Below are 24653 nucleotides of genomic sequence, written 5' to 3' on the forward strand. Positions count from 1 at the left end.
TATTATTGCCGTTTGCAACGCAAAATCATTATTGGATTAAGCACAGCATATAAAAATGAAATGTGAGTTTTAATCTCAAACAGAGAGCATGGGCTGCTCGCGTGGAGGCGGGGTGGCACACGGAGGCCCGTATTAATTTTTAAGTTGCTCTGGTGAAGGGATATTACATGTCATTTTTTCTGGTCTGGGTTTGGTCAGGGGAGAAGAGGCCCCTTAGATACGGAAAGGCAGAAATAGCGAGCCGCTCCTTGGGCTGAAATGTATCGGAAAGGGACCCGTAGTAAGAGTCACACACAATCCAGGGACCACAGGTCAGGGCCTATGTCTCGTGGTGCCTTGAGCTCCCAGATCTTCCCTGGGGAAGCGGGAGGTTGGGAGATGCTCCATCATGTCCTGAGGGAAGATGACTGAGGAGCGGAGTGGAGGGGAATAGCTGGACCTGGTGGGACGCGGCCCTGGACCAGAGTGAGGAAAGAGACAGGACCCAAGTGTCAGCTCCCGCCTGCCCCACCCTGACGCTGTCCCCCGAGGACCACTGTGACGGTGGCCTCGACCTGCTGCAGGAATCAATCCAGGGAGCCTGGAACAATGTGTCCTTCAGAAAGCAAGGGGGGGTCCCAAGGCCACTTGCAAGCCCCGAGAGTCCAGGAGCCAAGAAGCAAAGTCCCCAAGTGCCAGAGACGGGACAACCAGAGCAGGATGCAGACAGTCACGGTGTGAGGGCTCACCCCACAGACCTCCACTTGAGGGCTGCTGGCAAGACTCTTACACATTTCCTTGGACATCTTTGGAGGAGGCCTCGGAAGCAGGTCACTCAACGGACGACTGGCAAGTGTCGGGGAGGAGGCACGTGTCTGCCCTTCCTTCCGAACACTCTTCCCTTGTTTCTGAGGGAGCTGAGGGGCGCTGAGGGCCACTTTCTCCATAGAGAAATGTCCCAGCCAAGAGCAAGAGGGGGCACCAGTCAATGAGTTTGCAGACCCAGCAGAGGCTGTTGCTGGGGACTAAAGCCGGACGACAGGGACTTCAACAATGAAGGAGGGAGACGGCCAGACCTGGGGCACCTACCGATGCCACACTATGCGGCCACTGCCAGGGGTTCTTGCCAAAAGCATGGAGCCAAACCATCACTTGCCCAGACCTGTGGACAGGTGCTCGCAGGAGACCCCAGGGGACACCTGCTCAGTCACCTCCAATGGAGGGAGCTCCCGTGGGATGAACGGGCTGGCTTCTGTGAAGAGAGAAAGGATGGGAGGAAAAGCTGGGTATCGTGTCTCACACCCGCCACCTCAGTGTCCGGGCTCAGTCCCCTAGGACACACAGGGAGTCTGACGCCAGTCTGGGCTACATGAGACCTTGTCTCAAATCTTAGAAGGGGGGATGGGGTGGGAGGCACAGAGGGGGAGGGAAGGAAGAGAGGAGATGGCTCAGTAAAGTGTCCGTCATACAAGCACGGGGACCCGGGTTTTAATGCCCAGCATCTATGTTCAAAAACCACACTTGTAGCCCCCGCGCTGGTGAGGCAGAGGCGGGCAGGGCAGATCACTGGGTCTTATGGGCCAGCCTGGGCTACCTGGCAAACTCCAAGCTGATGAGAGAGCCTGTCTCAACAAACCACGGTGGACACCACCTGAGGAATGACACTCCTGGCCTTCACGAGTCCGTGGGACCCAAAGACACATATATGTGCGCGGGGGTGGGCGAGATAGGAACAGAGGGTGGGTTCTGTCGGGGGTGGGGGGGAGGCTGGAAGCGGGGAGACAGAATGGAGTCAGAAGCCTCAAGCACGTAAAACACGCATAAATAACTGAGAACATAAACAGCTGGAGGGGAGAGGAAGCACATCCACTCATCAACGTGAAGGAATATTGGCATCAGAAAATGGCCGTGTGGCACGCTGCAGTCACTGTTGGAGGCAAGGGGCATCTTGGATGCTAAAATCAGCGGGGCCCACCAACGAGCTGCTGAGGGAGCCTCCAAATGTCTCCCCCCATGAGATACTTATCAATCACACACAGAGAAGGAGCAGCCCTTCAGAGGAGAGGCCAGTTGACGGCAGGTCGGTATCAGCACAGTGGGGGCAGGTTGACTGTGGCACCCCCTGAGAGGGCGCCTCGAGGACACAGCCTCCCTCCTCCGACATCGCTGCCCCAAATGCACAACCTACAGTCACCGGGGACAGCCAGCCTCCAGAGCAAAACGGTCGGTCCATATCCAAAGCATCAGGGTTGTAAGGGACCGAGACTGAAGTACTGGTGTTGCTTTAAAGGGGACGGGGGGGGGGGGGGGGGGTGAGGTGGGGTAGGGGAGGGACGGGAGGGGGGCTGGGAGGTGGCTCTGCTGATAGGGTACCTGCCCTAGCATGCAAGGACCCTGAGTTGATCCTGCCCAGCACCTGGGAAGTTCACATACAGGAAGTTTGCAAGCCCAAGGCCATCCTTGGCTATATAGCAAGCTCGGGACCAGCCTGGGCTACATCGGAACCTATCTCAAAAAAGAAAGAAGAAGAAAAGGTGTGGAGCAGAAACAGACTCCGGGCTGGGGGAATGTGAGTCAACGGAGCCCAGTTCAGGTTGAACAGAGACCGAAGGGTGCTGGCGACCTGTGTCCCGGCAAATCTCAGCCAGCCTTTGTCCTGTGGGGAGACGGAACCCGAACACGACAGGGACTCCTGGGAATTCCTCGTCTCGTCTCACTCTGACATTTGGTGAGTGCTTTTGGCCCCCATCTCACGATCAGAAGTTAAGAAGTAACTTTCTGCCAGGCCCTGACCTTACCCCGCTCCCTGGGCTCTCCGGTCCTCCAAGGTAGACCCACTCCTGCATGGGCACCTGCAGCAGCCCTTGCGACCCTGGAGGCTTCTGGCCTTGCCCAGGGGAGGCCCAGCTCGGGGGACAACAAAATGCAGCTGCAGAAAAGAATCGTGCATGACAACTCTGCCTCGCTCCATCAGGCGGGAGAGCATGAGTGTGCCCCACCGTCACGGAGACGACCCGGGAAGTCAGACCCAGGGCCCAGTGAGGGACCTGTAGGCCAGGACACAGAGCGGGGTTGACCGGGGTCCATTCAGACCTTGGGCACCACGCAGAGGAACAGTGAAATGGGGACAGGGTCGTGGTTTCCATGGTAAGCTGCCACTCGGCACCGTGTGGAGGGTGAGGCTGGTGCCCGATGGGAGGAAGGCGGCGGGTACGGTTGTCACCGTAGCTTGTCCACGGACCACATCGTATGGGTGGCTGACCCAGCGAAACTCCATACCTTACACTCACTTCCTTACTTCGCCCTGACCCCAGCTGACCCCATCCATCCCTCTCCTCTGTCCTGGCCCCAGTGGACAGCTGCTGTCCTCCTGTATCTCCTGAGACATCTGTGCATCCCTATCTGTTCATAAAGTCCTGACACAAGACTGTGTCTTCTGCACCGCCCCTTGTGGTCACATGTTTGTTAGGCGTGATGTCAAAGGCCTCCTCCAGGAAGTCCTCTTGGATGGCCTCAGACCCACCCCAACCCTTCTCCCTTGTCCCATAGACTGTACGACCAGTCTGGCAGCAACTAAAACTCCTTTCTGGGCTTGGTGGGGGGTGAGGCCTGGTGGCCGACCATCTTGCCTAACATGGGAGAGGCCTTGGTCTCATCCCCAGCACCCCGCGCCCCCCCCCCCACACACACACAAATAAAAGCTCCTGGGATGAGTCGCCAGCGCCGTGGCTGCGGTCAGAACGCCTGTCACGTATGAGGAACTCTCCATCCCCTGCACAGCCCACTCGGTAGGCACGAGTGCTCGCCCACCATGCAGATTAGAAAACTGAGTCACAGGAAGGTAAAGCCATTGTCACAGTCACCTGGGGACGGGGGGGGGGGGGGGGGGGGGGGGACCTGACGGGGGAGGAGACAAGGGCAGGCTCCTGCTGGCTCCAGAGTCCTTCCCTCCCCCCCACCCCCCACCCTCCACCCCGTGAGGGGGAGGCATTGAGGAAGCCACCCTGCTGCTGGGGAGGGGAGAGCACGCAGCTTCCCGCCCCACCCCACCACCCCAGCCCAGTCCCGAATTTCCAACCATCCCCATCCCGCTGAGTCACCACCTCCTCAGGCCCTGCAGGGAGGAGAGAAATCAATACCCATCGCCTATCAACTCAAATGAACCGGAGAGGGGCCCCGAAGGCCACGGCCGTCGTTCAGGAGCCCCACACTCCACCTCACGGTAGTTAAAACGACATTTGCCTTCTATCACCCCCAATATTTCTGAGGCGCTGGAGAGAAAGAAGAAGGGAGAGTGTCCCTCTCTGCGCCTGAACCCCCAGTGTGGCCCTGAGGCTATTTGGGGACAGCGCTGAACCACTGGGCTGGGGGAGGAGAAAGGCCACAAGATGTCAGGCCAGGAGGAGCAGGGCGCGCAAAGCCACTGCTGTTGGCAGCCTCTCACACTGTCCCCGCTCTCCTGCAGGGCCGCCATCCTCCGAGGGCCATGGCATGCTACAGTCTCAAAACGGAGTTTAGCAATCCCTTCCCATCTGGCAACCTGCAGCCCCGCCAGGAGTCCACAGCACTGCGTTCGGTTCCTTCCTTAGACATAAATACGAACATGATGGGTGAGGAGACAGGTTCCGAGAGGCTAAGGAATGTGCCTCACATCACACAGCCTGAAGGGCAAAGAGATGGGGTTTGAACCTGGGAAGGCTGGTGTGAGTGGCCCAGGCTTTGGAGAGGGGGGATCTACAAATGAAGGGTTCAGGTTTGGTTTGGGGGCTTTCTTCAAACTTTTTTTTTTTTTTTCTGATTTTCGAGACAGGGTTTCTCTGTGTAGCTTTGGAGCCTGTCCTGGAACTCGCTTTGTAGCCCAGGCTGGCCTCGAACTCACAGAGATCCGCCTGCCTCTGCCTCCAGAGTGTTGGGATCAAAGGCGTGCGCCACCACCGCCCAGCGGGGGGCTTTCTTAAGGACCCCCCTTGAGCCTCCCCAGGAGGCTGGCTTCTAAACTAAGCCCTTCCCAAGGCTTGAAACCCATGGGCAGAAACTGTTTCCGCACCTACTGTATTTTTATACCATGGGGTCAAATGGAGAGCTGTGGCCTGTCAGAGACCCTGGCCTCTGTGCCGGAGCACCATGCAGCCAGGGTACAGTGGAGGTAGGTGCCAGGTGTGGAGCAAGACCTCACTGTGCCCACGAAATACCAAAGGTATAACCATCAGAGGTAGGTGGAGCCCAAGGCGGGGCTTGACTGGGAGAAACATGCACAGAAGTGGTCAGAGCCACCCCCCACCCCCCCCCCCACCCCCCACCCCCTGGCAGAGTGTCCCTCCAGCGTGACACCCAAGCCATTTACTGTAGCTACTGATGAAGAGCGGCATTCTAGCCTTAGGAGTGGGCAGGCAGGGAGAAAGCGGCCTGCTGAGACGCCCTCATCCCAGAAGCTGGATACAGACATCGGAAGCTGCGCCTGGAACTTTCAGGTCTCCTGAGCTAGCAATAGTCCTTATCTGTAGAAGTGGGCGCCGCCCACTGAGTGCCTCTTACACAGATCCACAAGAGTTCAATCATGCCGGTAGAGAGCAGCTGTGGGTCCCCCCTCACCATAACCCAGTTCCAGAGAAACCTGCAGGGGTTCTAGGCACTGAACCAGCTTCTCGGTCGCTGATCCAGGTCCCCCCCACTTCCATCAGGTAGAGCCCAGAAGAACTCACTCAAAGGATGAATGAAGTTCCCATGGCTGACAGTGAGTGACTGGGAGTGTGGAGTGTTTCATCGCCCCCTCCCCCGCTCCTGTACCCCCATCCCCGCCCCCTGTACCCCCAACCCCACTCCCTGCCCCTGCTCCCCACTCCCACCTCTAACCCACCCCCTGGTCTTGGTGTTTCATGATGTCTCTATTTCCAGCCATCATACCCACAGTTTGGTGGCCAGCTCTAAAGGAGTTTCTGCACCCCCCACAACCCCCACAACCCCCACCCCCACCCCCGACACAGCCTGCAGGCTGGAAGAGGGGAAGGACACAGATTCCTATCAGAACCCTGCTGGAGAAAGCTGCCAGGCTGGGCCTGAACCCAGCAGCTCCCATGGCCACAGTAGGTGCTCAGGACACCCTCCCCCCACCCTCCTAACCTGGCCTTCTGCTAGGGCTGCGCATGGGCCTCCCAGAGCTTAAAGCCCCTCCCTATCCCGGGGAAGAGGCTCCGCCCACAAGCCTCTTGGATGAAAGAGCGCCCCCTGTAGGCAGGACACGGGAACACTTCTCTGAGGCTGCTGAGGTTTGTAAAGCACTCTTCCTTGGACAGGACAGTCCCTCTGTCCACGTCAAGACGTGGTCTTCAGATGGCCTCAGGACCTCCGTTACAGCGGCAAGGACAACTTCCTCACAAACAACAAGGGCGTTTCGGAAATCACTTACCATGCCATCCACCAGGTTAGATGCATAAAGTGGAGCCAGCAAGATGGCGGGATGTGTGTGTGTGTGTGTGTGTGTGTGTGTGTGTGTGTGTGTGTATGTGCGTGTGTGTAAGGTGCTTACCACCAAGGCTCACAGCCTGAGTTCGATCCCTGGGACCCACAGGGTGGCAGGAGAGAACTGACGCCCACGAGTTGTCCTCTGACCTCCACATATGTCCTGTGACGTGTGCACACACATGCCTGTGTACACACACCGACTTTTAGACATTAAAAAAAAAAATGTGCCGGGCGGTGGTGGCGCACGCCTTTGATCCCAGCACTCGGGAGGCAGAGGCAGGCGGATCTCTGTGAGTTCGAGGCCAGCCTGGTCTACAGCGCGAGATCCAGGAAAGGCGCAAAGCTACACAGAGAAACCCTGTCTCGAAAAAAAAAAAAAAAAATGTAAGTAGCTAGAGGGGGCCAGAGAAGGTAAGCATCTGGCTCAAGGTCACCCAGCAACTCAAGAAGCCAGGACTTCTACATCAACCCGGACGACAGGATTAAGCGGAAACTGCTTTGGGGAGCCTGTGGACACCCAGTACGCAGGCCTCGGGTCTGAGCACCCACCCAGGTGACGCGTGGTGCTGTGCCCCTGAGCACTTCACGGCAGCCGGCAGCCGCAGAGCAGGTTGACTCTGGGCTCCGGATGGGGCCACACCACACGGCCCTCCCCTCTGAGGTCTGCCACCATGGTCCACATGTCAGTCAGCTCAGCAGAGAGCACAGTTTGGGTGGCCACAGCCGCCACAAGCCAGAAGGTGGCTGAACCAAGGCTGAGTGAGTGCCACCAGGGGCTCCCCTGCCAGCTGCTCCTGCCCCTGGCTGCAGCCCAGGGTGGCCCTGGCCAAGTCTGTACCTGCTGTGCTACTTGACTGGAGAGAGGAAGGCAGATCGGCCCACCCCTGGGGACACCGCCCTGCAACCCCACGCCATGCTGCCCGGTGGGTGCCTACATCCCAGCACAGGCAGGGCTGCGGAGAAGCGGCCTCCACGCCGCTGCCGCCGCATGTTTAACAATGGAAGAAGCGTGGAAGCGCTTCCAGGCTGGGGGGATGTTTTAATCTGCGTTCCACTGTTCCAGAAATAACAACAATAGTGCCTGCTCTGTAACCTTTTATGTAAAACGAGGAGACATCTTCACAGGATTAACCAAGGCGAAGGTACGGTTAATACCGTAAGTGAGGTGAGGAAACTGAGGCACGGATAGAACCACCTGGCGGGGATCACACAGGGCGAGGGCGCTCCACGTACGCCAGCTGGCCATGCAGACCTGTACTGATCAAGAAAGTCCTTCTCCATAACAAACGGGAAACAGCCGGCCGCCCTGGTGCTGTGCGAACCTCATCCTGCAGCCAAAGCAGTGAGACTCAGAGGAGCCGACGGATGTGCTCAAGGCCACACAGCATTTGCAGCCAGACTCTGGATATATGCACCACACATGGGCTGGGTTCCCTGCACGTGGCAAGGTGCCTGGCTTCCACTTTGTGACATGTACCTCCCTCTCCCCATCCAGCCACGGGCTCTGCAGAGGGAAGGACCTATTGTGGGCAGACCCATGCAGGGGAAAGGTTCCCCTGGTTGGGAGCAACTGTGTAGCCACCAGGCCCCCTGACGAGTCAAAGGGCAGGTTGTATCCCAAAGAGGACTGAGCCATCTTGATGATCTCCAGGGCTAGAGATGCCTTCCTTCAAGGAGCTGCTGGGGAAGCCTGGGGACGGGGCAGCACTTGTCAGCCACGGGGCCACAACAGCCACAACCCCACAGACAGCGAGCAGATCTAACCCTTCCCAGCAGGGCCGGGTGAAGTATCAGAGCCACAGCCCTGGACGGGCATCTGAGACCGGCTGGGGTGCAGCCTGCCTGCCCCCCTCAGCCTGCACCAGCTTTCCAGGGCCAGGCAGGTTCATGGCATCCCTGCTCTGGCAGGAGCCAAAAGAGTGCCACGTGCACACACACATGCAGCTCACATGTGTCAAACATGCTCACGTGTGCCCACACCGTCACTCACCCAGAACGCTCACACACTGTGCACCCACACAGCGCAATGTCCACGTGCCCTGTGCGTGCACACATGTTCAAAGGCACTTACCTATACGCACCCTTGTACACGGACACCGGTGTGTGCTTACACACGCCCATTCCCTGAAACACACATACCTGCAGCCACAGGGACCCGCAATTACAGACTTACGTCTCCTCAAGGCCACACAGGGTGCAGAGTGCAGACCCACGTGTAAGCCACACCCATGGCCACCTCCTGAAGACAGGCACAGACCCCGAAAGCCACAACTCCTGAACACACACGCACGGGGACAAAGATCCCCATCCCATCTCACGTGCAGGTGACTCTCAAAGCCATGATCTGAGGGAGAAAACCATAGAGCCATACATGCCTCTCTCTCTCTCTCTCTCTCTCTCTCTCTCTCTCTCTCTCTCTCTCTCACACACACACACACACACACACACACACACACACACACACACACACACACACACACACGGCAGGCAGGACACAGACAGATGCAAGGACACCAGCCTTGAATCCTGCTCACATACCACCTCCTCCTGCACTCACCCTGGGCAGCTCTGTCCTTCCCCCGAGTCACCAAGGCAGCAAATGTCCGGTGACAGCCGGTGACAGCAGGGACGGACGGACGGACGGGCAGCGTGAGCCCCTGCGAGAGCGAGCTGAGCCAGGGCCGTCTGCAGCCTCGGCACATGCGAAGAATGTGCAAAAATAAATGCGAAAAGGCTGCTGGCGGCCCTTCCCACAGGACTCGGAGCTGACGCAGGTTCTGCTCCGCAACAAACATCGCCCTTCTAATTTTAAAGGCAGTGGCGTGTTACCTCTTCGGCGCTCGAGACGGCTAGATGCCACCTCGCCCCCTGCGCGGGCCACCAGCAGGGCCAGGCGTCGATGGGACCCACTGGTCACTAGAGTCTAACCTACATCGTTCCTGCAGGCCCCACTAAGGTGGTCGGGGCAACCGGAAGCCCCAAATCTACAACGATACCCCAACATTCCCCCCCCCCAATCATATCTCAGGGAGTCGGATCCCTGTGGCCCCAGCCCTGCTTTTCACAGAAGAACCACATACGATGGCAAGATCAGACAGTGGGGGACAGGCTGTAAACCAGGGCTCCGTTACCCACTCACCAAGCACCCCCCGCCTGCACGCCATCTCATTTCACTCATCCCTACCGGGCCTAATCTGGACCCAGGAACCGCTCAGATGAGAAAGGAGATCAAACCCGGCCCGAGATAGCATTGTGGGTTGTGCGGACGAGCTCCAGGGCAAAGACCCCAACATGCTTGCTTAGCTGGGGCCTTCCTCCAACCCTGGGGGCCCCGGGCCCTCTGGGCTGTGACTCTGCCATAAAGGCCACCCTGGCCTTTGCTCCAGCTGCCTTCTCCCGCTGAAACATATCCTGTCACCTCTGAGCCTCCATGCCACTTTGTGCCCCAGCTGGAGGGGCCTGAGATCCTGTGGCCAGCAGGACAGCCTCCTTCCCGTCTTCACTGGGATGCATGACACAAGCTGCTGTCCCCCGCCAGATCCAGGCAGCTGGCCCCAGACTTCCATGCTGGCCAAGCACCTACCCACAGCTCTTGGGCCTCCCAGCTCCCAGCTCAGGCCAGCTTCCTCTCCCTGCCTCCTTCTGGGTCTATCTGATCCTGGGATTCCCTGAGGGCAGCCTGCAGTGAACCACTAGATCTGGGTGGTCGATGGATGAATGAGTCAACAATCTGGGCACAACGGGTCCAGAGCTTAGGCCTGGCGTCCACAGACGCCAGAGAGAACCAGAAAAGGCAGAAGCCGGCAAGGACACAATAAAAGGAGGAAGGTGACATGATGGGCTTTTGGTTTTTACCTATTCTGCCAAGGGCTACCAGGTCAGACCCCCTACATGCCTAGTGGAAAAATAGATAGGAGACAGAGACACTAGCAGAGATCTCTCTGCGGCTCTGACAGAACCCCGGGGACCCTCAGTCTCCAGGCTTAGGACCCTGGACCCAGGCCTGGCCCCCTACAGCAGCTCCGCTCTCTGTGGTAGCGGGAGAGTTCTCTGCAAAAGGCCAAGTACACCGGCCACCAAGGCCTGCCGCTGGAGCCACAGCACGGCTCCCTGGAATGAACTGACCAAATGCCCAACCCTGGGTCCAAACCACACAAGAAAGGGAGCCCCCTCAGCCCCAACACATGCTCACCGGGACCCCAACGCAAGCTCGCCTGAACCCCAACAAAATGAAAAAGAGCCTGCACTGTTCCTGGTACCCAGTGAAGTTCCTGGGTGTCAAACGGCTCCAACCCTGTGCCTGGACCAGCAGCATGGGGGCTCCTGTGGCTGTTTCCAGTCCTGGCCCTGGGTGCGGTGGAGTGTGGTGTCCCCAGCCTGCACTGAGAGAGGCGGGCTTCCCCATTATCCCTGTCACAGCAGCCTGTCTTAGTTATCTGGCAACCCCCGCGCCCCCCCCCCCCCGCAATGCAGCCTAGACACGTTCATATGCATTCGTTACTGCTGCCATGATTAATATAATTTTTAAGCTCTCCCACTGCTGCTGGTGCCCTGTGCCTGGCTCCCACATTAGTTTGTTTTTAATAAATAAAGACAAAAAGAGAGATCCAAGCGTCTTTGTTCCCTCCCTGGTGCCCCAGGCTGAGGGGGAGGGAGAGAGCTGGGGAGCAGTGTGGAAAGGGGGGGGCAGGAAAGGAGGCAGGAAGGAGGTGAGTGGTGAGACCCTTGGGCCCAGCCCAGAATACCGTGGATCTCACCGCATAGCCACCCCTGAGGCTCGGGTGGCACGCACAGCTGAGGACCCCACAGCAACTTCCTGGCCGTATCAGGAGGAGAACTCTGCCACGGAAGTCAAGATGGGTTCCGTATGAGAAGGGACACAAGGAGGGTCCTGTAGGCAAGAGCCTACTTTTCAGATTCTCAAGCTACCACATGGACAGCACCAGCCTGGGGCCTGGCCTCCATCATTCGAGCATGGCGGCCCCTGGGACTGTTGCCCAGGACAGCAGTGGGGTGGGGTGGGGGAGGAGCCAAGGTCAGCAGCTATACAATGAGGCCTTGGTGCATCTCCTTGCCCATGCTGAAAGGCTCTATCTTGGGCCTTTGAGGGGTCACACAGGTATGAACCAGGCTCCCTGGGCAATTTCTGCTAGTCCCACTGATAGCACTAACAATCCTAAGGCTGGCACTCACAAGCCTCTGCATTCAGGGTCAGTCATGCCCCAGGCACTCCCACCTGGCCCCAGATGCATCTAAGAACCCACAGGAAGGAATTCAGCCTGATGGTGAGAAGGGTGATGGGGGGCGTGCTGAGCCAACCTCACTCCCCACGCTCTGCTCTGGCTCCCTCCAGGCCAGATCTGGGGCCAGAGCTCTGACTAAGAATGTACAGAGTCCACTGGTCCAAAGTATCCCCCAACTGTGGTTTCAAGATACTGGAAGGGAGTTAGGCATAAGGGCGCACACCTTTAGTCCCAGCACTCAGAAGGCAGATGCAGGTGGAGTTCTGTGAGTTTGGGGCCAGCCTGGTCTACATGGTGAGTTCCAGGATAGTCAGAGCTTCATAGTGAGACTTTTTCTCAGGGGGAAAAAAAAAACATAAAGATATTGGGAGGGGAGTGACCGTGCCCAGAGTAGACAGAAGCCATGAGCCTCCTGGGGCCACAGAGAGTGAGCGCGGGATCTCATACAGCAATGGTGACGGACAGCTCCCACGATGAGCAGGACCATGAGTACAGAACAGCCCTGAATGCTCCTCCCCGCGAACCTCTCACTTGCCCCTCATGACAGCCCCCCCCCCCCCCCCCCCGGGTGGAAAGTCACAGGACACTTTACAAATGAGGAAACAAACGGAAAACAGCCGACCCCTGTATCCTTGGCTCCATTTCAAAGACCAAGACCAAACAACAACAAAAAAACCCAAGACCCCCTCCAGGGGGCAGGCCACTGGCCTGAGGACGCACATCTGGTCACCGACCAGAACCTGCTCCAAACTGTCTCTGAGCCTTGTGCTCTTTTTGTTTGTTTGTTTTTGTTTTGTTTTTTTCAAGACAGGGTTTCTCTGTGTAGTTTTGCTGCCTGTCCTGGATCTTGCTCTGTAGACCAGGCTGTCCTCGAACTCTGCCTGGCGCTGGCTGTGGGATTAAAGACATGCGTGACCACCGCCCGGCGAGTCTTGTGCTCTTAAACACAGCTATCCTCTCCCCCAGGAAACCCAGCAGGGAGTCATTCAGCAAAAGCTGCCTGTGAGAAATGCCAGCGCTGGGGGTAACTCTCAACAAGGCCCCATCGCTCTCAAGGTGATATGAGCCACAGTGGCAACTTTACGGAGCACCCCACAGCCAAGCACACCGGTCCACACTTCTGGTCCCACAGACAGAACAGACCCACACCACAGAACCCCACCATCTTGCCGTTGCTTTACACGGCAGTACCACCAGGAGCCAGGCCCCGTTGTGAACCAGAGCACGGAGAAAAGGCACGCATCTCAGATCCATGTTCCCAGCACCAACAACGACCCTCATCTAGGCTCTCTTGGCCACGGGTGACAGCAGTACAGTGGCCGGGATCCACAGTCTCCCCGTTTCTCCCGTTCCCACAGCTCCGAGCCCTGGTGATCCTACCACTGTTGGGCCTGACGACTCCTCTCACCAAGCTTCCTCCGTGATGTGGAGGATCGAGGCTCCCATGGCGATGTTGCCGGCCACTCGATCCATCGGTGGCCGATACTCATTTAACCCGAGGCCACCCAGGAAGCCCTTCTCCGCGCCCTCCCCTCCACACCGGCTCAGGCTCAACCCTGCAGACACAAGGTTGGCAGGCACAGGAAATAAAAGTTTCAAGCAACTTGAGCTGGGCACAAAGACCCAGCCAAGCTCCCATTTCTTGAGGCAGAGTTTGCCTTCCACGAAATAAAAGCTCTGCGGCCACTGGTACAATTAAGGAAGACAGACATCTCGTGGGAGGCGTCCCTCCGAGTCTTAAGAGAAACGATATGGACAGGTGGCTGCTTTGCCCAAAATCTAACCGTGGGGACTTGTTCCCTAAGAGCACAGGCATCTGTCCCGGAAGTTTCTAGCCCGGGACTTGCTTGCTGCCCCTGCCGAGCTAATGACTTCAGCATCTTAGGCAAGTGGGGTTATTTTTATTTTCTCGAAGTGGGTTTTTTTCCCCCACTACTTTTAGACGTGGCAGACGAGGCCTGTCTATTATAAAATATTTGTTGCAAACACACGCGCGCGAGCGCGAGCGTGCTCACCCCCGCGTGCTCACCCCCGCCCGCCCCAGGCTCAGCACCCCGCACACGGTTCCCATCCCTGTAAAGATCTCAAGTTGTGGTGTGAGGGAGCGACAGGGAAGCTGAGACCTGCTAGAGTGAGGGGGGGGGGGAGCTCTTGTCACCTTCCTGAGACCTGGAGTGGTTCCGCTGCAGGGGAGGGATCTCATGACTCCACTGGAGGAAAGGTCACTTTATGGATAGGGAAACTGAGGCACGGAGGCCCCTGAGGGAGGGAGACACGCTCAGCTGTGCCTGCATTTGAATCACGGCTCTGCCACTGGCTGGCTGGGTGGCCTCGCGCAGCGGGCCTCACCCTGCCTGAGCCTCAGTTAACACTGTCTCCCCCTCACAGGACCACCCCCCCGCAAAGAGGAGCCTCAGAGTTCCCACTGTGGCTTTATCAGTAAAGAGCTCAGCTCAGTCCTGCCGGCCCATCCTCGGCAAATCACTGGCTGGGTGCCAGACGTGTGGCTGAGTTCCTGAAACCAGTGGCTGTCACTGGGGTCGTGCTTTTTCCAAGTCCTTGGACGCACCTACCCCTGGCATGAAATAATGAGTTTAAGACCTTCGTTGCGGGGTGGGTGGGGGGTGGGGGGTGCTGCCGTCTCCACGTTACTGAGGGGAAAGCTGAGGCTGGGGAGGGTGGCATGAGCTCCACCCATCAAGGGTCGGGGGTATTCTCGGGGGCAGCAAGGCCCGTTGGCAACCTCTGGCCAATGCCCCATCACGGCACACAGCCCATCTGTAGCTACACCTGCACTTGTGGGAGCATCAAGACATGGTCGAGACAAACCCACAGCACCCGGAGTCCCCAACACCCTTTATTCTTTCCCCCCAAACTCCAAGCATAGCGGATACCCTCACCCCAAATGTCTCCTGATGATGCTGGGGTTGGATTGAAGTGTGACCTGCCCCCCAACCCCAAATTCACATCTTCTCAGAACCCCGAGATGTGGCCAGATCTAGGACTTTGGAAAATTCAACGGGTCAAGTGAAGGTCGCCTATGGGGCTAGGGTGACCCCACTCCCGTGAATCTCTCCTCCCAAGTGGAAGGAAACAGAGGCATGAAGCTGACAGAGGGTGCCAGGGAGAGCAGAGGTAGGGAAGCCTGGGAAGCCAGGCCCTGCCTTTGCGGCCAGGCCTGAAGAACAGGAACAACCTCCCTGGCGCCCGAGGCATGCATGGGGCCCAACACTGCTCTGCAGACCATTGCCTCCAGACCTGTGGGGGCACATGGCGCTGAGTCTAGCTTCAGCCTGCGGAACACGGCCAGCAGCTCTTCTACACAGAGCATGCAGAACCTGGAGACAGATCTCTAGAAGGTTCTTGGGAAAAGTCAGTATGGGGGCTGTGTACTGGCTGGGGCAGCCCACCTGTACTCTCAATGTCCCTGCTACATGTCTCCCTGGACTCGGGTCCCTACATTGGGACCTTGACCTTGGCTAGCCCGGTGCCAGCTTGCTGGCTCCCGGCCCTTCCTGGAAAGGAGTGTCTGAGTCAGATCCCTTCCCTGTCACCCTGAGGTGTGAATACCTCCCCTGCAACCTGAAAAGGCCAAATGGGGCCAGCAGCTCCCGCCCAGGCCATCCTCTCTGTGCAGACTTCTGCCACCTCACAAGGTGACTATGCCGACTCCGTCTGTGTGTGTGTGTGTGTGTGCGTGCGTGCGTGCGTGCGTGCGTGCGTGTGTGTGTGTGTGTGTGTGTGTTATGGGTGGTGTGCATGTGTGTTCAGTGTAGTGGGGGGGTATGTGCGTGTCTGTGTGTGTGTGCGTGTCTGTGTGTGTGTGTGTGTGTGTGTGTGTGTGTGTGTGTGTGTGGTATGGGTGGTGTGCGTGTGTGCTCAGTGTGGTGAGGTGTAGGGGGGTGTGGGGGTGTGCATATGTACGCATTGTGTGGTGCGTGTATGTGCATGTGTGGTATGTGTGTGTGTAAGTGTGCATGTGTGTTCGTGTATGTTGTGTGTGTGCATGTCAGGACAGCCTTGGGTATCATCTTCAGGAATGACACCCCTCCTTTGGGACAGGGCCTCTCATTGGCCTAGGACTCGATGCTTCAGCTACATCGGCTGGTCAAGGAGCCCCAGGGATTCTCAAGAGTCCGGCCCACCAGCACCGGGGTTACAGGTGTGTGCCCCCCCCAACCCACATGTCCCTCTTCGTCTGTGGGTGCTGGGATCTGGACTCAGATCTTCACTCTAACTCGGCACCTCACCGGCCATGTAGATGCTTTCTTCTTGAACTAATTCACGCCTCCTCTGAGAGGAGGCTGCTCAGGGGTGGAGAAGAGCGGGCAGATGCCGGGGGGCCCAGCCTGGTGACCTAGAGATTAGATCTCAGCTCATCTAGAATTGGCCTACGGAGCCTGGAGCCTGGGCCACTGTACCAGGATGGGGGACTCCAAGAATACAGTAGAGTGAGACACACTAGCCAGCCAGCTCCTGTCGCCCTACCCCAGGGAGCTGGGGCTAGGAGAGAAAACGACTCTGCTTGAACAGCCCCAGTTCCTCCCCTCTGCCTCAGTTTCCCCACCTATACACAAGCATAACAACATCCAACAAAACCCAGCAACGTCCTTGTGTGAGGTGTGAGGAGGGAGTGGACAGGACTGAGAACAGTTCCCTCAGGACCAGCCAGGCCCGGAAGCCCAGGCAACTCTCCACAGGGCACTTCCGACTCCCAGGCCTGGGGAAGAACCTTCTCATCATGTGCAGGCTGCATGTCTTCAGGCAAGCCCTTAAGTACTGTTTTGTCTTCTGCAACGTGGTGACGTTGCCATCTCCCTCACGCAGCTGTCTGAGACGCCAGTGAACAACCAGTGAACAACGGGACAACCAGGACACAGGCTCGGTGAACCTAGAATACTCCGTGGCCACACCCGCTTCCTCCCTGCTCCAGCTTCTCCAGCCTCTTCTTTATAAGAAGGTCAGTGAACGAAATCCTTGAGGGGCCTGGTGGCCCAGGCCTGTGATTCTAGTGCTTGGGAGGTAGAGGCAGGAGGATCAGGAGTTCAGGGTCATCCTATGCTATCAAGGGAGCTCAAGGTCAGCCTGGGCTACACGTCCCCTTGCCGCCTCCGCTCAAAAAAGGAGTCATCCAGTTCCTGGATCAGTTCATCTCTTTTTTTTTTTTTTTTTTTTTTGAGACAAGGTTTCTCTGTAGCTTTGGAGCCTGTCCTGGAACTCACTCTGTAGATCAGGCTGACCTCGAACTCACCGAGATCCGCCTGGCTCTGCCTCCCGAGTGCTGGGATTAAAGGAGTGCGCCACCACCGCCCGGCCCCCATATAATTCTTTATTGTCTCTTCCACGTTGTTCACACACTAACATTTCACTCTTGTTTAGTAATGAGCAGCATATTGCAGTGTGGATATAACCACAGTTCAACCAAAGGCTTACATAGATGTACCATGGTCATATAGATACACCACTGTCTAGCCAAGGGCTCACATGGGCATACCACAATCTAACCATGAACGAACATGTGCATACCACAGTCTAGCCAAAAGCTCACATGGGCATACCACAGTCTAACCATGGGCTCACATAGGCATACCACAGTCTAACCATGGGCTCACATAGGCATACCACAGTCTAACCATGGGCTCACATAGGCATACCACAGTCTAACCATGGGCTCACATGGGCATACCACAGTCTAACCATGGGCTCACATAGGCATACCACAGTCTAACCATGGGCTCACATGGGCATACCACAGTCTAACCATGGGCTCACATGGGCATACCACAGTCTAGCCAAAGGCTCCTTTGGGTGCACCACAGTCTAACCACTAGCTCACGTGGGCACACCATCATTAACCATGAGCTCACAAGAGTGTACCACAGTCTAGACACAAGTTCACATGGGCACACCACAGTCAGGCCATGGGCTCATGTAGATTTACTGCAGATTAACCACAAGTTCACACGAGCATACCATAATATAACCATGGGCTCCCTGGGAATACCACAGTCTAACCATGGGCTCACTGAAGAAGACCAGCTGGCTTGTTTTCTATCTCGGGCTCTTGGGCACGAAGCTGATGAGGGACAGGTTTGTGTCAACTTATTCTCTGAAATACTGCCTTTGGTTCTTAGACCCTCCTCCAGGCATGTCTGTTCTTAATATTCATTTAAAAAAAAAAATTCCTGAGCCCCAACTACGCCCAAGTGCTACTCTAGACAAAGGGATGTCGAATCCATGTGTGTCCCCCCCCCCCCCCCGCCTCCCGCCCCCCCTTTGCTAACACAGACTCCAGTGGCTGGGTGGATGGCTCATGGCAAAGCACATGAGCACCAAGCCATGCTGGCCGGAGAAGGCAGTATGCGCCTTCTGCTGAGGAACAATGCCCTGTCTGGCGCAACACTCATCACCCACAGCAGCGGAAGAAAAGTTCTACAGCACACCATTTCACCGGTTTTGAAGCGCCAACCTCACGGCCGGGTACCAACGGGAAACTAACTTCTCGGTGTCCCCAACATGCCAAGAGCTTCATAGGCAGAGTCACTTCTGACCGCCACAAGCCACCAAGTCCCCCCAGAGAGAGTAGTACCACCCCATTCCCATTTCACAGAAGACGATACGAAGGGCCCCAGACGCCAAGGGATGGGCCAGATACAGTAGGAAGGCCAGAGCCAGGCTCTGAAGCTTCAAGGACAGAGGCCAGTGACTGGAACAGAGCCCTCCGCCTCCCTGGCCCCCACTCCTCCACCTGTAATGTCAAGTGTCTTTCCCTCTTCGCTCTACAGGCTTCATTAAAAGCCCCGGGCAGTGACTGTTTCCAATATCAATCAGACAGCTCCTCATTAACTATGAGAGATCTAATGTTGATCACCTCAATCAATATGTTCCAAGCTCTCATCAGTACAAGAAAGAAATCATCAGGTCAGCCGAACCGGCTCCCTTTGATCAAAATGTCTCCCCCGCTGCCCGCACCCCAGGCCACGCAGTCCCAGGCATCAGTGGCCTCTGCACTTCACCCGTCCATGAAATCATCATGGCCTGTAGCCCCACCCTCTGGCACTCCCCTGCTCTCAAGGCCAGACTGTGGCAGGAAGGGAATATACAGCTTGACACACGGCCAAGGTTTCTGGCAGGAGTGGAAGGCATGACCTTCCTTACCGACAGGGTTCCCGGCAGCTGGTGGAGGTGGCAATCACCAAGACCACTGCTGTGGGCCCTCAGCTTGCCGCCACGCTGCTTCAAGGACCAAGGCTGCAGGCCAGACTACACATGACCTGGACGCCTCCTGCCGCCTGCCACCACATCCCTGGTCGCTGTGCTCACACCATCCACACACCTTCCAGCCAGCACTGGGGCTCAGAGAAGGTTCTCGGGCGCCCATCACCAGTGGGAAATCCACTCAGTCCCAACTGGAAGGTGAGGGGGTAGCAGAGAACAATCTCTCTCAACTCCGTGTGTTTAAGGAGCCTCTGACTTCAAATAAACAACCCAGGACCTGGTGAAGATTGAGCCACACCATTGGGGAAGAAAGCAAGGGTATGGACAGAATACGGACAGGGGTATTTCAACTACAATGGTTAGGGACTGGACTCTCTGGGGGAAGTGGGAACTGAAGGAACCAGCTGGGGGAAGGCAATCTTGGGGAAGGCAATGGCATATGCAAAGGTCCTGTGGTACCAACAAACCCAGGCTAGGTCCGAACCAGAAGCATGCAAGGTATTTCTTTGGCTTTATCCCCTTCACCCTTACAGCCCACTGGCTTCCTGATGCTCTCTAAGCTTTGCAAACACTTCCCTCTGCGGAGAAGGCTGCGGGCAGCCTTTCCAGCCCACCCCCAGACTCCTCAGCAGGCTTCAGACCTGGGCTGGAGCTGTTTAATGACAGGCTGCCTGGGGCGATGTCTGATGTGACCTCTGCCCATCACCATGGTGTCAACATTCCACCATGGAAGGTTCCCGGCTACCCCTTGATGGACAAGAAACAGCGAGGAGAGGCGAGGACAGCCCTGGCTTCGTCCTCCCATCTTTGAGGACTTCATTTTTATTAGTGGGGGTCACCTTCAAAGGCTACCGCTCAGCTAGGAAGCAAGAAGAGAAAGGGGTCGGGCGGTGGTGGCTCACGCCTTTAATCCCAGCACTTGGGAGGCAGAGGCAGGTGGATCTCTGTGAGTTCGAGGCCAGCCTGGACTGCCAAGTGAGTTCCAGGAAAGGAGCAAAGCTACACAGAGAAACCCTGTCTTGAAAAACCAAAAAAAAAAAAAAAAAAAACCAAAAAAAAAAGAAGAGAAAGGGACCATGAGTCCCCAGGTGCCCTTCAAGGGCATGCCCAGGGATGGCACTTCCACCCACTAGACCACGCCTCTTCAAGGTTTTGCCACCTCCCAACACTGCCTCAGGAGGAGGGTGGAGCTTTTAATGGGAGGGAGTCTAGAAGACCTTCAGGCCAGCACTGTGGTGGCCACCTGAGTGAGGTTCACGGTCTGTGCCTTTATTCCGACTCTCCTCCTCTGAAGGCCAGCTCCAGAGGGTAGGGAAGCTTGCTGTAAGGTCGAATACAGTGGTTCCCAACCTGGGGGTCATGACCCCTCAGAGGGTGGCGGGGGAGGGTGTGTGTGTCAAACGACCTTTTCACAGGGGTCGCAATCAGACATCCCGCCTATCAGATCTTCACATTACAATTCATAACAGTAGCAAAATTATAGTTATGAAGTCGTTGGAGGGGGTCACCACCACATGAAGAATTGTGTTAAAGGGTCGCAGCGTTCGGGAGGTTGAGAGCCACTGGTATAATACCAGGAGGGGCTGAGGACACAGTACAGCGGGTGAAGTGTCTGCCACACAAGCATGGGGACCTGAGCTCCATTCCCAGCACCTGCGTAAAAAAGCCAGATGTGGCCGGGCGGTGGTGGCGTACACCTTTAATCCCAGCACTCGGGAGGCAGAGCCAGGCGGATCTCTGTGAGTTCGAGGCCAGCCTAGGCTACCAAGTGAGTTCCAGGAAAGGTGCAAAGCTACACAGAGAAACCCTGTCTCAAAAAACCAAAAAAAAAAAAAAACAAAAAAAGCCAGATGTGGTCATATATGTCTGTCGTCACAGTGCTGGGGACATGGAGACAAGTGCATTCCTGGTGCGCCATGGCCAGCCCAGGGTTCAGCAAGAGGCCCTGTCTCCAAAAACAAAAAAGTAAGAAAGAGAGTAATTTAGGAAGACACCCGACTTGGACTTCTGCCCTCCACATGAATGTGTACACATACACACATGCAGATAAACACATATACGTACACACATAAACATAAAATTCATAAGATGATTAGATGCTAAGAGGTTGGGGGGCTGTGGGAGGATGTGGAGGGGCATGTGGGAGAGAGAATGGAGGGATGAGTAAGGAGGGCACCAGAGGCTGCCTGCTCGAGGCCTTAGTGACTGAGAGGGTGTTTCTTTGCATTTCTTCCTACCTTGATGGAAGGCCTTGGAAGGTTTCTGAGCAAAGAGACTGTATATCTTTTTGTTGTTGTTGTCTTCCGAGACAGGGTTTCTCTGTGTAGTTTTGGAGCCTGTCCTGGATCTCCCTCTGTAGCCCAGGCTGGCCTCGAACTCACAGAGATCCGCCTGGCTCTGCCTCCCGAGTGCTGGGATTAAAGGCGTGCGCCACCACCGCCCGGTGAGACTGTATATCTTGGGATAGCGGATGGAGAGGAAATCAAGGGGGTCAAAAGCTGGAGCTGCTGCGGGTTGTCCAAGTCACCCCAGTGGCTGGGAAAGGGAGGGGACAGAGACATATAGGAGCCACATTGGAGAAGGACCATCAGGCCTTGGGAGCAACCAAGGCTCGTAGGGATGCCAGCTGGGCTCCCAGGAGCCCTCAGTCCCGGCACCCAGCAGGGGGTACCCCTACAGAAGGGACCCCATGGTCGCTGGGTGAGAACCGGGCACCACGGGCCACATGCCAACATCACAGCCTGACTCATTCCCCCAGGAGGCACAGCAGTGAAGCCTGCATGGCCCCTCACCCCGGCCTGCTTTTAAAATAGAAGCTTCCTGTGAAACTGCAAATAATCCATCGCCCAGAGTCCTTAAAACGTTCACAGGTATTTAAAATGCTATACAATCAAGTTCGCAAAAATATAAAGTGTAAGCGCTAAGCTACTTTAATGCCCTAATTAAAACAGACCGCTTCTGCCGGGGCCTCTGTTTACTATTTCCGTAATCGCCCCTGGCCTGTTCGCAGGGAGAAAGGGAAAAGAAATCCTTTTTAAACTGGCCTTAAAAAGAGGGAGAGGAAAAAAAAGAAAGAAAGAAAAAGTTTGCTCTCTCAGGCAATCTCTCAACACATCCACAGGCTGCGAACTCTGGCGGGAAGGGCATACAGTCCCTCTGTCTGTCCCCTGGTGGCCCAGGGTTACCTCCCCCAACCACCAACCTCTCTTCCCCCCAGGACTCAAGCAGATACCGCTGTGGGCTCTCCTTAGAGTCTGTGGCAAGGTCCCCACCAAAGCCACCTAGAGAGAGTAAATTCTCTGGGTCCCAAGTGGGTCACCCTGAAGCTGCCGCCTCTTCTTCCAGCTTCCCTGCCAGCCAGCCCCAGGGCTTCCAAAATACTGCTCACTCTCCCCTTTACTGTGGAGGGTACATCAGGGATCACACATGACCAAGGCATGGTTAGCTGCACCCTGTTACCAGAGTCCAATCCCATGAGCGCTGGGCTGGCTTCTGCGGTGTGTACACAGCAGGTGCCCACTGAATGTCACGGGGAAAGTTCTTTTCTCCTAGACCTCGAATCTGTCCCATCCATTTGAACTCAAGACACATTATGCCTCTCAGAGAGACTAGACCCAGGGCCCATCCTCTGGGGAAAAGCTCCCAGGAATGGATGACTGGGCGGCTCCATGCTCTGGCCCACTCAACCCTAGAAAGGGTGGCCTTGTTTTGGAAAAAGCCAGACACATGGTCACCAGCAGGTGGAGGCCTGCAGACTCTGCTGGGCGCCTCCTGCTCTGCCACCGCTGCCCAAGAAAACAGCCCTCCACACGGCGGCTCCCATGGCATCTGCAGTCACCCTGACCACCACGGGGTCCTAGCCTCACCCTGCCCTGTCTCTACTACTTCTGTGTTTTTTGGGGGGCCAGCCCTACCCACTCCTGTGTCTGGGGAGTCCCTCATCATGGGAGTTTCAGGGGAGTGGACTTGAGCTGAGGTTACCACGGTGGCCTGGGTCAGGTCCTCTGGACACCAGAGCTTTGGCTGAGGTTCGAACCTAGGTCTCCACCGAGAGCAGCTCGGCTTTTCAGGCTACAGAAACAGGTACCAACAGCTGACGGAGACCCCCCACCCCCACCCCACCCTCACCCCGTGTACTGAAGAATCACGGGCTCCAGTGGTGGACCAAGAAGTCAGAATCTGCATCGGCTGACGGTTGCCAATGTCTAGGCGAGATCTCAGCATCCGACAGAGGAGAAACCCGCTCAAGAGCTCCGGGCAGTCACGTGAGCGGGAATGCTGCACCCGAGCTTGCTGCTGGGATGGCACCAGCTCCTCTCATTCCTTCCCTGCACAGGAGCTTTAACCATGTGGCGACCGTGGGCCGGAGACCACAGCAGGTGCCTGGCACACGGCGGCACGCAAAAGAGACACAGTCCCCGCCTTCCCAGAGCTGGCATTTAAACGGGAGGCATCCATCAGAAGTGTGCAAAGTCTACACGTAATTGTGTTGAGAGTGAAGGAGGGCCAGGAAGGTCCAGCCGCGCCACGTGCATGGGTGTGCAAAGAGCGCTGTTTGGGGGGGGAGGGTGACCAGACAAGTGAAGGGGCTGCGGGAGAAGACAGGTGTGAAGTTCCTGTCACTCCCATTGTACACCCAAGAAACAGAGGCCCAGAAAACCTGATCCTGTGCGGGTCACAGGGAGTGTGTGCGAGTGACCGGTAGAACCAGAACCCAGGGCTTCTAACACTAACTCAGCTGGCTCTTCCTGCTGAGGTCTCTCCAGGGATGGATCGCCATCCCTACCAAGCTTTGGATTATGAGGCTGTGGGAGGGAGGAGTCCTACCCAGGAGGCTCCAGGGGCCACGGAGTTCATGATTTCCATCGGGGCACTATGAGGAGGATGAGCCCCATAGGGAGGGCAGCAGCTGCCCACTCTCCCCCACACACAGCTGCAGGCTGGTGACCCAGACCTTTGACCAAACAGGGGGAGCAACTCCAGCCCCAGCTCTGCTTGACCCTGCTGGCCCTGCAGGTGCATGCCAAGGTATATCCCCAAAGGTACAGCCCATGCCTCAGTATAAAAAGCAAAACAGGCCTTCCTAAGAACCCCCTCCCAGGGACTCCCACGGTCTACAGTTCCTGATGAGTTCTTCTAGAAGTTTCTATAGTGAAAGTTGCTCTAATTTGCTTGTCTGCCTACCTGAGGCCCCCCAGCGTGTGAAAGGCATGCTGAAAGGTGCAGGCCAACCTCACACTCTCTGCCCCTTGCTCCCAGCTCTTGAGTCTGAGGGAAGACCTGAGGCCAGATCTGAGGCCTCACCTACAGTGAAGTAATGTCTCACTAACGACCCTCTATCTCCATGGACCAACGCCAACACTACAGGTAGATCTGGCCCCAACACCATCTCCTCCTCGGCCCCTTGACCAGAGACCAAAACAGCCCCATCCACCCCTCCCCGCCCCCAGGCTGTCCCCAGTTCGAGCTTAATGTTACCAATTCTAGTGTTTGTTGAATGAATAAATAAAATGACCCAAAGTGCCACGCCCTGCTCCGCTAACATCTCTCTTCGGCGAATGTGGCACACTTGTTTGCTGATGCTATTTTAGGACCCTCACGGGGTAGGGCCAGGGAACCCAGCGATCCTCCACCCCCAACCAATGCAATTAGCCTTTGCCTGCCCACCCCCACCCCCACCCCCAGCCACAGCCACAGCCAGAGCCAGCTCTCTGTTTCCTCTTCCTCTCATGATGTTACATTAAGCAAAAT

General features: G+C 56.6%; 1 protein-coding gene across 6 annotated transcripts in view; it reads right to left on the bottom strand.

Moving 5' to 3' along the window:
* Cux2 (cut like homeobox 2) overlaps nucleotides 1-24653 on the bottom strand; it is a 194940-nt gene that overhangs the window by 137133 nt on the left and 33154 nt on the right. Inside the window, exon 1 of one of the 6 annotated variants that reach the window (XM_052755290.1) lies at nucleotides 8999-9180. The exons of the other annotated variants lie outside the window; for them this stretch is intronic. The gene's annotated coding sequence lies outside the window, so the exon portion shown is untranslated. Of the gene's footprint in view, nucleotides 1-8998; nucleotides 9181-24653 lie in introns of those variants that run through there. 6 annotated transcript variants of the gene reach the window in all.

The sequence above is a fragment of the Peromyscus californicus genome, unplaced genomic scaffold, assembly GCF_007827085.1.
Source record: "Peromyscus californicus insignis strain IS unplaced genomic scaffold, ASM782708v3 Scaffold_2__1_contigs__length_46816999, whole genome shotgun sequence".
NCBI classification, from domain to species: Eukaryota; Metazoa; Chordata; class Mammalia; order Rodentia; family Cricetidae; genus Peromyscus; species Peromyscus californicus.